General features: G+C 35.9%; 1 protein-coding gene across 1 annotated transcript in view; it reads right to left on the bottom strand.

The window, feature by feature from the left end:
* GPM6A (glycoprotein M6A) overlaps positions 1–12,403 on the bottom strand; it is a 351,286-nt gene that overhangs the window by 45,254 nt on the left and 293,629 nt on the right. The gene's annotated exons all lie outside the window — the stretch shown is intronic.

Here is a 12,403-nt window from a genome sequence, read left to right as displayed (position 1 = left end):
TGATGTCATAAATAACAGTGTCAGTTTTTAAATCAACAATAGGAGTCACTGTGCACTTGCTCCTTATGTTGGACCTCTGTCCTGAGTTGTACTATGAGAATTAAAGGTAAAACTTATCTTCAACCTGTACTTTATACTTGGTGTCTGTGTGGGTGCAAATAGTTGAAATCTCTACTTAGTATAGAGTTTGTCTTCTGTATGTAAAGTCATTTAAAAATGAATCTTAATGGAAAATGGAATGGGAGAGGGGGTGGGAGGTGGGCTAGGAGTGGGGGTAGGAGGGCTGAAATGGGGAGAAGAAATACTATATCCCTAAAATCTGTACATATGAAATTTGTATTCAATAAATAAAAAACCTTCCAGAATAAATAAATTAATTAATTAAAATAAATAGAAACACACCACAAAAATAAACATCAGTGAGCTTAAAAAAAAAAAAGAAGAAGAAGTGGAGCAACCGGGACTCAAACCAGCACCCATATGGGATGCACTTCAGGAGGTGGCTTTACAGTGCAGGTGCTGGGGTTGCTAGTATTTGGGGGGGGATTTTTGCATACAAGTTCATTGGTGAAACATAGTCTTCTTTATTTGTTTCACCTTATCTGGTTTGAGTATCAGGACAATTCTGGTATTCTAGAATGACACTGGAAATACTTTTTCCTCTTCAACTTTTTTGAATGGTTTGTTAAATACTGGTGTTAGTTCTTCCTTAAGTGTTTGGTATACTTTAGAAGTGAAGCCATGACATCCTAATCTTTACTTTGATGGCAGATTCTATATTATGGTGTTGGTGTTTAGAGTTATTATTGATCTGTTCAGATTTTCTACTTCTTTACAGATCAATTAAGGTAGATTTTATATGTTTAGGAATGCATATATTTCTTTGAAATTCTCCAGTTTGTTGGTGTTTAATTGTATTGGTCTACCATGATTCTTTTTATTTCTGTAGTATTATTTGTAATGTCTCCTACTTCATCTCTGGATTTTTCTCTTTGAGCTATGTTGATTGAATTTATATTTTCCAAAAAATGGCTCTTCATTTCATTGATCTTTTATAGTTTACTTAATGTCTATATCATCTATTTTGGGGTCGATCCTTATTATTTCATTTCTTAACTAATTTTGGTTTTACTTTCTTCTATTCTACTATTTCTTTGAGTAAAATGTTAGATTGTTTGAGATTTCTTCTTTTTTCTTATTTAAGTATTTATTGCTATAAATTTTCCTCTTGGATCTGATCTATTTTTGCTGTGCTCTACAGGTTTAGGTACAGTTCCATTTTTATTTTTCTTTAGTCATTTTTAATTCCCTTTTTGGTTTTTCCATTGACCTGTTGGCTATTCAAGAGCATGCTTTTTAATTTCTATGTACTTTTAAAGCTTCTGAGGGTCCTCTAGTTATAGATTTCTAGTTTTATTCCATTTTATTCCATTATACCTGATATAATTTATTTAAAATGTGTTAAAATTTGTTTTGTTGGGGCTGGCACCATGGCTCACTTGGTTAATCCTCCACTTGTAGTGCCAGCATCCCATATGGGCACCAGGTTCTAGTCCCGGTTGCTCCTCTTCCAGTCCAGCTCTCTGCTGTGGCCCAGGAGGGCAGTGGAGGATGGCCCAAGTCCTTGGGCCCTGCACCCGCATGGGAGACCAGGAGGAGGCACCTGGCTCCTGGATTCAGGTCGGTGCAGTGCGCTGGCAGTAGTGGACATTTAGGGGGTGAACTAATGGAAGGAAGACCTTTCTCTCTGTCTCTTTCTCTCACTAACTCTGCCTGTAAAAAAAAAAAAAAAAAAAAAAAAAAAAAAGATTTGCTTTGTTTTGTCACCTAAAGACATTATCAATCCTGTAGAATGTTCCATGCACAGTAAGAATGCATATTTTGTAGCTATTGGATGAAATATAGGTCCATTTATTTGAGAACAGCATTTAATTCTGGTATTTATTTGCTGGTTTTCTATCCATTGCAAAAAGTGGAGTGTTGAATTTCTCTACTGTTATATGGTCACCTAGTTCTCCCATTGACCTGTTTGTATTTGTTTCATATATTTAGATGAGTCAATCTTGGGAATATATAATCTTATAATTACTATGTTCATTGCTGAATTGGCAGCATTTTCATTATATAATAACTTTTTATCTTTTTTTCAGTTTTCTACTGAAAGTATACTTTTTCTATGTGTATATAACTATGCTTTCTTATTTCTGTATTCCTTTGCAAGCAATATCTTTTTCATCTTTCACTTACAGTCTATGTATATCTCTAAAAGGAAAATGAGTTTCTTGAAGGAAGCCTTTTAAAATGATTTTTTTAAAAAAAAAAAGATTTATTTTATTTATTTGAAATGTTGAGTTACAGTGAGAGAGAGAGAGAGAGGGAGGAAGGGAGATTTTCCATCTGCTGGTTCACTCCCCAGATGACCACAATGGAGGGCCAGGCCAAAGCAAGGAGCCAGGAACTTGATCTGAGTCTCCTACATGGGTGCAGGGGCCTAAACACTTGGGTCGTCCTCCAATGCTTTCCCAGGCACTTTCTCAGGGAACTGGATCAGGTGCAGAGAAGCCAAGACTTGAATTGGCACCCATATGGCATGCCAGTGTTGCGGGCCATGGCTTAACCCATATGCCACAATGCTGGCTCTAAAAGGCTCTTTTTAAAACATGTATACAGTTAGGGTCAGTGCTGTAGTGCAGAAGGTTAAGCTGCTACCTGCAGTGCCAGCATCCCATATGGGTACCTGTTGGATTCCTGCCTGGCTGCTGCTAGTCTCTCCCTCCCTCGCTCCCTCCCTTTCCTTCCTTCCTTCCTTCCTCCCTTCCTTCCTTCCTTCTCTTTCTCTCTCTGTAAGTCTAACTTTCTAACAAATAATTTAAACATTTTTTTGAAAAGCAGAGTGATACACCGAAAGATCTTCTGTCCACTCATGCACTCCCTAAATGGCCACAACAACTGGAACTGGTCCAGGCTGAAGACCCGTACTCCATCTGGGTCTCCCACATGTGTGGCAAGGGTCTAATATAGATGCCAGAGTGGTAGTCAGCAACTTAGCTCACAGTACCACAATGCTGGCCCCTCTGTCTTTTATTTTTGTTCAATTATGTTTTTGAAAAACAAAGTTTGTGGTGGGTGTGAGGGTTGGATTCTCAACCACTGGTTACTACCTAAATGCACAAGAAGACTAGACTAGGACAAAGGAAGAAGCTGTGAACATAGTCCAGATCTCCCATATCAGTGGCAGGAACCAAATTACTTGAGCCATAACTTCTTTCTCACAGGATCTGTGTTAGCAGAAAGATGGAGTCAGAAATTGAAACTGGGCATTGAATCTCCTCAGTCATGGAACTGGAGCTTCTTAAAAGCTAAGCAAAACAGTCCCCCCACCCCCTACACACTATGTGTGTTTTAAATAGAAATTTTAATTGTTACCGCTGAGGATATAATTAGTAGGTAAATATTTATTCCTACCATTCAGTTCATTGTTTTGTGGTTATTTTGTAGACCCTTTGTGCCTATCTTCCTCTCTGGGTCTCTAACTTTGTGGCTTATAGTGCTAAATTTTCATTCCTTGCTCTTTCTCATTTGTGTCTCACTGTCTGCTGTAATTATTCCTTTGTGGTTACCATAGGGCTAACATAAAGAATATGATACTGGACTATTCTAACATGAAAACAGCTCATTTGGTCACGTATATATTCTCTAGATGTCTTCTTTATCCCTGCAATTTACATTTGTGGTGTCCTAATTTATATTTTTTATATTGTGTTTCTTAACAATTTGTTGTAGCTATAGTTTTTTTTTATTTTACCATTTTGTCTTTAATCTTTAGATTAGTGATAAGGTAGGAAATGGCTACTTCTTCCTCACCATTTAAAATCAATGCATAAGTGAGTAGATGAGTAGATCTATCAGCTGAGGTATTAGTATATTGAAGTGAATTCAACTTGCTTCTCTTTATAAAATAATTTAACAGCAGCAGTTTTAGAGACTACAATGAAACTGCTTTGGAATGTTCGTCCCTAACTGTTGTAAATAAAATTTTTCTACTGTGAAAAACAAGAGATTTACACTCTTTGATTTTAAGCGTCCGATACTTTATAGTTAACTATAAGCACAATGTTGTATAGCAGAGCTTCTTCATCTTACATGACTTAAGCTCTGTATTTGTTGAACAGCAATTCCTCAATTCCACATTTCTTTCCTCTCCTCAATCTGCGGTTTCTGGGAATCTTGACACTTTGATTCTGTAAGTTTGCCTATCTTAGGAATGTCATATAAATGCAATCATACAGTATAATCCTTATGTGAACCGTTTGTTTAATATAGCCTAATGTCCTCAAATTTCATCCATAATTTAGCACATGGCAGGATTTCTTTCAATTTATAATGGAATATTTTATCAAATGTATGAACCACTACAACTTTATCTATTTATCAGTCAATAGACTTTTAGGCTATTTATATATCTTGATTATGGTGAATAATGCTGCAACTGACATAGGAGTAGAGGTATCTCCTTGAGATCTTGATTCCAATTCTTTGGGATAAATACCTGGAAGTATGATTGCCAGATCATGGGACAATTTTATTTTCAAATTTTGGGAGGACCTCTGTAATGTTTTCCAAAGCAGTGTACTTCACATTCCCAAAAACAGTGCGGAAAGGCCTAAATATTACCTTTAATCTGTAATAAATTTTGAATTGACTTTTGTGTATGGTCAAGGGGTCTAATTTCATTTTTTGTATGTGGGTATCCAATTTTTTCAGTCATTCCCTACTGTGAAGTTTTGTCATACTTGCTGAAAATCATTTTACTCTATACATATTGGTTTATTTCTGGACTATTGTTCTTTTGGTCTCTGCTTATTTTTATGCCAGTATCAGCATGTTTTGATTAACTTAGACTTGCACCATGTTTTTTAAAGATTTTTATTTATTTGTTTGACAGGTAGAGTTACAGACAGTGAAAGAGAGAGAGACAGAGAGAAAGGTCTTCCTTCCATTGGTTCACTCCCCAAATAGCTGCAACGGCCACAACTATGCCGATCCGAAGCCAGGAGCCAGGTGCTTCCTCCTGGTCTCCCAGGTGGGTGCAGGGGCCCAAGCACTAGGGCCATCCTCCACTGCTTTCCTAGGCCATGGCAGAGAGCTGGACTAGAAGAGGTGCAACCAGGACTAGAACTGGCACCCATATGGGATGCTGACAGAGGCGGAGGATTAACCTATTGTGCCACGGTGCTGGCCCCTTGCACTATATTTGAAATCAAGTATGAGGTCTCCAGATTTGCCTGCTCTGAGTTTTTTTTTTAATTTCTTAGGAATTTTAGGATTTTTTTCTCTATTATTGTAAGGAATGCCACTGGATTTTGAAAGGAATTGCATTGTTTGGTAAATAATTTTAAGTAATATGGACATTTTAACAATATCATTTCTTCCAATTCATGAACATGAAATATCTTTCAATTTATTGTGTATTGCTTCATTTCTTTAATAATGTCTGTAGCTTTCAGCGTACAAGTCTTTTCTTTCCTTGGTTAATTTTATTTCTAAGATTTTTTTTTTTTTTTTGAAAGCTGTTGTAAGTAGGATTGCGTTGGTATGAACTCAATCCTCTTAAATTTGTTAAGTCTTGTTTTGTGACTAACATGTGATACATCCTGACAAACGTCCCATGTGGCCTTCAGAAGAATGTGCCATCTAATACTGCTGTGTGGCACGTTCTGAATATGTCTCTTTAAAAGCTCATTTGATCTGGAGGGTGATTCAAGTCTCTTTCCTTCATGATTTGCTTGGCTCTCCCACCCATTATTGAAAGTGGGACATTGAAATTCCCTACCAGGACTGAGTTGCTGTTTATTTCTCCTTGTGGTTTTGCTTGTAGAACGTTATGTTTTCCTCCCTGTCCAGCTGTAAGCCTTCTCACAATTTCACTGATTAGCTCTTAGAGGCCTAGGCATCCACATTATGCCAGTTCTATCAGTTCTTAGACTGAGGTGATACAGAAACCTGACCCTTAGTCAGCTCTGTGAAATTTCTAGAATATTGGTTGCATTTTTCACTCTTCTCTTTCCACCCATGAAGAGAACATGAGCTGGGATGATCTTTCCTAGCACTATGCTGGCTTAGGGTAGAGGTTGATGTTGATTGAGAAGCATTGCTCTTCTTACCCATATCGGTGGGGCTATTCTCTTTGTGCTCAATGGGCTACTGCAACCTCTTAAGTGCATTCAAAATCCCATAATGGTATTTTGGCCTGTATGCTGTTAAATTGGTGTTTCTGTGTGGGAACAAGTGCTGGAACTTAATAGTCAACCATCTTGCTGACATTATTCTCCCAAATTCATATTTTACTTAATAAAAATGCATGGATCCCTAAAGCTCAGCATTCAGGCCAGAAGTATGATTACAAATTGCTGAAGAGAATTACAATAGACATATACCTTTGGCTTTACCCTTTCGAAATTTGACTCCAGTGTGTTGTAAAAATTCTTTGGCAGTAACTACTGCAGAAAAACAGGTCTAGCTCTGTATTAATTTCTGATGGCTATTATAACAAATGACAACAAACTCAGTGGCTTAAGACAACACACACTTACTTGTTAATAGTTCTGGATATCAGAAATTTGAAATTAGTTTCCTGGGGCCAAAACTGAAGTATTGGCAGAACTTCCGGGCCTACAAAGGTTAGGGGCAAGTTCCTTTGCACTGTGTCTCTTCCAGAGCTGGTTTCCTAGCATTTCTTAGCTAGTGACACTTTCTCTATGTTCAAAGCCAGCAGGTAGCACCTTCTTTCAGTAGTTATGTGAGTTTTTCTCTGATCAAATATTCTTCTGCTTCTTTCTAATAGGGACACTTATATTAAGATTTAGAGCCTACTCAGGAAATCCAAGAGGATCTCCTCAGCTCTAAATTCCGACTTTAATCACAATTTCAAAGTCTCTTTTGCCATATAATGTAACACATATAGATTACTGGGATTAGGATCTGGATATGTTTGGAGGCAATTATTTAGCCTGCCACAGCTATATATTTTACTGAATTTGAAAGTTAATCTCTTAAATTCAAAAATTCCTACCTAAAGTTTCTCTTCAAACAGTCGTCTAATAAATGTTTTCAATGCTACATTTAAAAGTCCTTTTCAAAATTTGAAATCATCAAACTATTTAAATTAAATAAAATCTGAAGTTATCTCACTGATTTAATTCTATCACAAAACTACTCTGTTAACAACAAGCTCTAATAGAACAAAGAATTTAAAATTTATGAAAATTAAACTCATAATTTATACTAATATGAGTTTTTGTTAAAGACAAGTCAACAATTTGTACTGATAACTCTCTTACAATGAGGTCACTGACTGTGTTTATAGCAGGATCAAATAGAGAATCATAAAGCATTTTATTTTTGCTTCACTGCTTGTGCTTTCCAAAGTGCCAATTCATATTACCCTATTTCTTAAGGGATTAATGTAAGTCCTTTACCTCCTTTTTAAATGCAAACTTCCAAATTTGGCAATGCTTGTGTATTTGTTTGACACACTGGTTTAAGAGCAATGTATGCTTGTTGTAAAAAAAAATGGAGAAAAACACAAAACAGGAAAAAAGACCTATTATTAACTGTTTACCCTCTCAGTTTTTTATAAATTTCAAGAAACTTCAAAAAGCTATAATAATTATATACTACTCTGAAAGCATCCTTTTTTCAGCCAGTCATTAATATTTTAAACTATTAAATAAATTTTCAAAGATTTTTAAGATTATGGTACATTTTATCATTTGAAGATATTATAACTATATTTTACCCATTCCATGTTTGTGTTTAGTGATAGGGATAATAATGGCTCCAAAAGACCTACACAAAGCCTGTAATATGTTACTTTCTGTGAAAAAAACAACTTGCCAAATGTGATTAAATTAATGATCAGGAGATGAGACTGTTGTCCTGGATTATCTAGGCAGGCCCAAGGTCTTCACATAGGTCCTTAAAAATAAGAGATGCAGGAGAGGCAGGTTCAAATTCAGAGATAATTTGAAGATGTTACACTACTGGCTTAAAGATGAAAGGTAACCATGAGCCAAAGAGTGCAGGTGGCCTTTGGAAGCTGAAATAAGCAAGGTTGTGGATCCTCCCCTAGAGCTTCCAGATGGAGAAGAATTCTGCCAATTCAGTAATTTCAGCTCATTTCAGTAAACCCTGTAAGACCATTTCAGACTTCTGAAATTCAAAGGTGTAGCACAATGAATGCTATTTTAAATCACTAACTTTGTAGTACTTTTCTTTATGGCAGGAATGAGAATCTAATGCTTCCTCTTACAAACAACATGCTAATAATAATGATTTGTAGATAATATTTGTTCACCATCTATATTGTCCCCCTAGAATAAATTCCTGGAGAAATTCAAAGTAGACACAATCAAAGTGGTGTCCACAAGGTTAAAATACATGGGTAAAGAGTCGGAAGTTTCATACTCTGTTTCCTAATAGCAGGCATCACAATTTAATTTTTCTGGTGAATGGATAGGTGAAAAGCAATATTTTTTAAACTACTTTCCTTAGTTTACTATTGATGATAGATATGTATGTATATATATATATATACATATATATATATATACATACATGTTATTCTTGTTTATTTGTATTGGAATACCTGCTTTATATATTATCATTTTATTATCTGTTCTTCATTTATTAAAATTAGAAATTTTAGTCATGTTAGTTGTATTTTTATGTGTACTTAGTGTTTTGATAATACTTAAATGAGTAAAATTTTAACTTTTGTAAAAATCCATACATTTTTTTCCTTCATGATTTCTTATACTGCCTACATACTTTTTTTTACCTCATGATAAGTGAAATCTTGATTGCTCTTTCCTTTAAGCTTTCCAAATTTTGCATATCCTTATATTTTAACTTTAATCCACCTGAAAGGTTTTTAGTATGCAAATATGAAGAACACAATTTTATATGAATTTGTAAGTACCTATGTGTGTGTAGGTCTTTTTATCTTCCCATTCTATTCTGCTTGATACATTTTTCAGTATCTGTGCCAATACCATAGAGCAGTAGTTATTGTAGCTTCCCCATGCTATCTATCTAGTTTGCCTAATGAATCTTAGAACTCAGTTAAAGTAATAACTCCACCAGTCTTTGATTCATGTCCGCACAGTCTTTGTGGATGACACTTTGTTCATGTATCTTTTACGTGTTAATGTTTCAAGATACAGAAGTTGTTTTAATCTATTGGGCATCCCTGAAGACTAGCAAATGATGGGCACAAAGTATAACCCAATATTATTTTGCTGAAGGAAAGAATTCCTTAAAAGTGTACCCAAAGGTTAGCCTTAAAACTGAAAAATTCAGATTTGAAAGCATGAATATTGTGAAAGTACAATAAATTTTAGAAGTGTAATACCTGATAGAACTGGATACCATTAGTAAGATAGTTGTTCTTGAAGAAATAAGACTCAGCAAATCATAAATTATAAACATCACAGAACGTGGAAACTCACTGCTTGCTGTGTCTAAACACCTGAACTGACAGGAAAATAACTACATTTCAAAGCAGTCCAACTACTCTTTAGAAAAGAGTTTTGAAAAATTCTTTATATTAAGCCTGGAACAATTTCCCTAAAACTGGAATACTTGGCAAACATCTCTCTCTCTTAGAAGAACAAAGCAAGCTTTCTTTTATCTGGGAACCTTCAAAATATCATTAGAATGAAATTATCATGTTCTTATTTATATTTTATCTAACATTGTTGTATTCTTGAATGCTAGAAAAGGCAATATAAATTAGATCTTTGAATTCTAATGCAGTCTGAAACTTACTAATATCTACTCTCATCAAATAGCAAACAATAATAGTATTATGATAAATAGGATGCATTCAGAGACACTCAGACATTAGGAACCAGGACAGTGGGCATTACATTTGTGATACAGCGTCAAGGACAACATCACAATTGAAAACATCATCACCATCACTGTCATTACCATCACCATCAAAATAGTAAATAGGAGTGTAGTGTTTATTATGGGCTGATGATATAATTATTTAAAATCATTAAGTAATTTATTCACATAAAAACATTAAGAAGTAATCAGAATTAGTATATCCCTTTTACTAATGAAGGACTGAAGTAGTTAGATTAAGTTGTTGAAAGTAAGAAGCTAAAAATGGGCAGAGTCAACAGAATAAACTCCAGGACTTTCACTTACTACATTACATTGTCTATCTAAATTCTCATGATTTAGGTATTTGGTTTTGTTGTTGCTGTTATTTTTTTTAGAAAAATTTATTTAACAAATATAAATTTTGAAAGTACAACTTTTGGATTATAGCAGTTTTTCCCCCATAACCACCATCCCATCTCCTACTCCCTCTAACATCTGTTATTTTGTATTAGTTCTTTTTAAATCATTCATTTAAAGAGTACTCACCTTGCTGAAATATTACCTAATAAGACACATACTATTTGATTATCATTTCGGAAATAGGAATTCAGTATGGCTTTCAATCTAAGTTCTAGCTATGAAAAATTATGTTTGATTATCCAAGGCTAATCAATAAACTCACATCAAATTTAATTTTTCTAATGTTCTAATACTGTTATAAGTAGAAGACTTTATCAATATCTTTTAGCTGTTAACACTCTAGACCATTGTAGAAATAGTTTACGCTATTATGATTTCTATCAGATTATGAAGGTTTGTTTCTTCTGGCCATGAATTCATGTTTCTTTCTCCTTCTCATTCTGACCCAATAAATTACTAGAAAAATGTATGCAGACACAACCATTAACTTCCAAGGAATAAATGTGAAGTGTGAGCTAACATACACACAACCATGAAGTTAGTTCAGAAGAAAGTGGATTTACCTTTTATCTCAGCTTGCTGTCTGCCTTTTGTTTTATAGAGACAGGAGCTAATTTTTATATGTGCATTAAACATTGAAGAATTTGTTTTCTAGTGAACTCAGTTTCTGGTGCCTTGACCTGAACTCAAAATCATCACATTTTGAAAATAAAAAGCATTCACTGTGGAAATCAACTGTATCATATCTGGATGTATATTACAGTTACAAAAAAAGCAAATACAACCTTATTTAATAAATTACATGGGGATATATTTCTTTTTCTTTTCTTTCTTTCTTTTTTTTTTTTTTTTTTTTTTTTTTTTTTTTTTTTTGATAGGCAGAGTAGACAGTGAGAGAGAGAAAGGTCTTCCTTTACCATTGGTTCACCCTCCAATGGCCGCTTTGGCCGGCGCGCTGTGGCTGGCACACCACGCTGATCCGAAGCCAGGAGCCAGGTGTTTCCTCCCGGTCTCCCATGTGGGTGCAGGGCCCAAGCACTTGGGCCATCCTCCACTGCACTCCCGGGCCACAGCAGAGAGCTGGACAGGAAGAGGGGCAACCGGGACAGAATCCGGTGCCCATGGGGATATATTTCTGAGTAACACTGTTCATTGCCCAATCCTCAGAAAAACCATTCAAGAAGCCAAGTAGCAAAATTCATGATTTGGATCTTTTTTTGGTATCTGATTTTCTAACCAGTCTCCATATTGATTTTTTTTTTTTTGTCCTATATGAGTCTACTTGGCAGAAGCAAAATAGCTGCCCTAATTCTTGCTCATTATTTCAAACAAAATTTTTGAAGCATAGTAATAACATCTCACCAAAATCACTCAGATAAGAAAATCTGAACCACAAATCATCAGAACTGCCTCCTCATCACATAGCAGAAAGCAGAATAGCAGTGAGCTATTTTCAGTGTTGAGTGGGTTTTAATGTTCTAATAACAAAGAGAGATCGCGATTTAGGGTGTAAAAATTTCTCCTACCTGGCCGGTGCCGCGGCTCACTAGGCTAATCCTCCGCCTTGCGGCGCCGGCACACCGGGTTCTAGTCCCGGTCGGGGCACCGATCCTGTCCCGGTTGCCCCTCTTCCAGGCCAGCTCTCTGCTGTGGCCAGGGAGTGCAGTGGAGGATGGCCCAAGTCCTTGGGCCCTGCACCACATGGGAGACCAGGAGAAGCACCTGGCTCCTGCCATCGGAACAGCGCGGTGCGCCGGCCGCAGCGCGCTACCGCGGCGGCCATTGGAGGGTGAACCAACGGCAAAAGGAAGACCTTTCTCTCTGTCTCTCTCTCACTGTCCACTCTGCCTGTCAAAAAAAATAAAATAAAAAAAAAAATTTCTCCTACCTGAACAAGTGGGTTAAGTTACATACTTATTATCAAAACAATTCAAGGACAACAAATGACCGATACTTGAGGTACTATACTGAAAAATTAAGTGAGGAAAATCTTCTGGGAAAATAAGTAAATAAAGAGAGACACAGACATACTAAAATTTATGACAATGGGTTAAAAATTGTTGAGGAACTTTCTCATTCTCAGTTGCTT

This window comes from Lepus europaeus, chromosome 16, assembly GCF_033115175.1.
Source record: "Lepus europaeus isolate LE1 chromosome 16, mLepTim1.pri, whole genome shotgun sequence".
Taxonomy (NCBI): domain Eukaryota; kingdom Metazoa; phylum Chordata; class Mammalia; order Lagomorpha; family Leporidae; genus Lepus; species Lepus europaeus.
The sequence above is the reverse complement of the archived record's forward strand: the minus strand, read 5'-3'. Positions and strand labels throughout refer to the sequence as shown.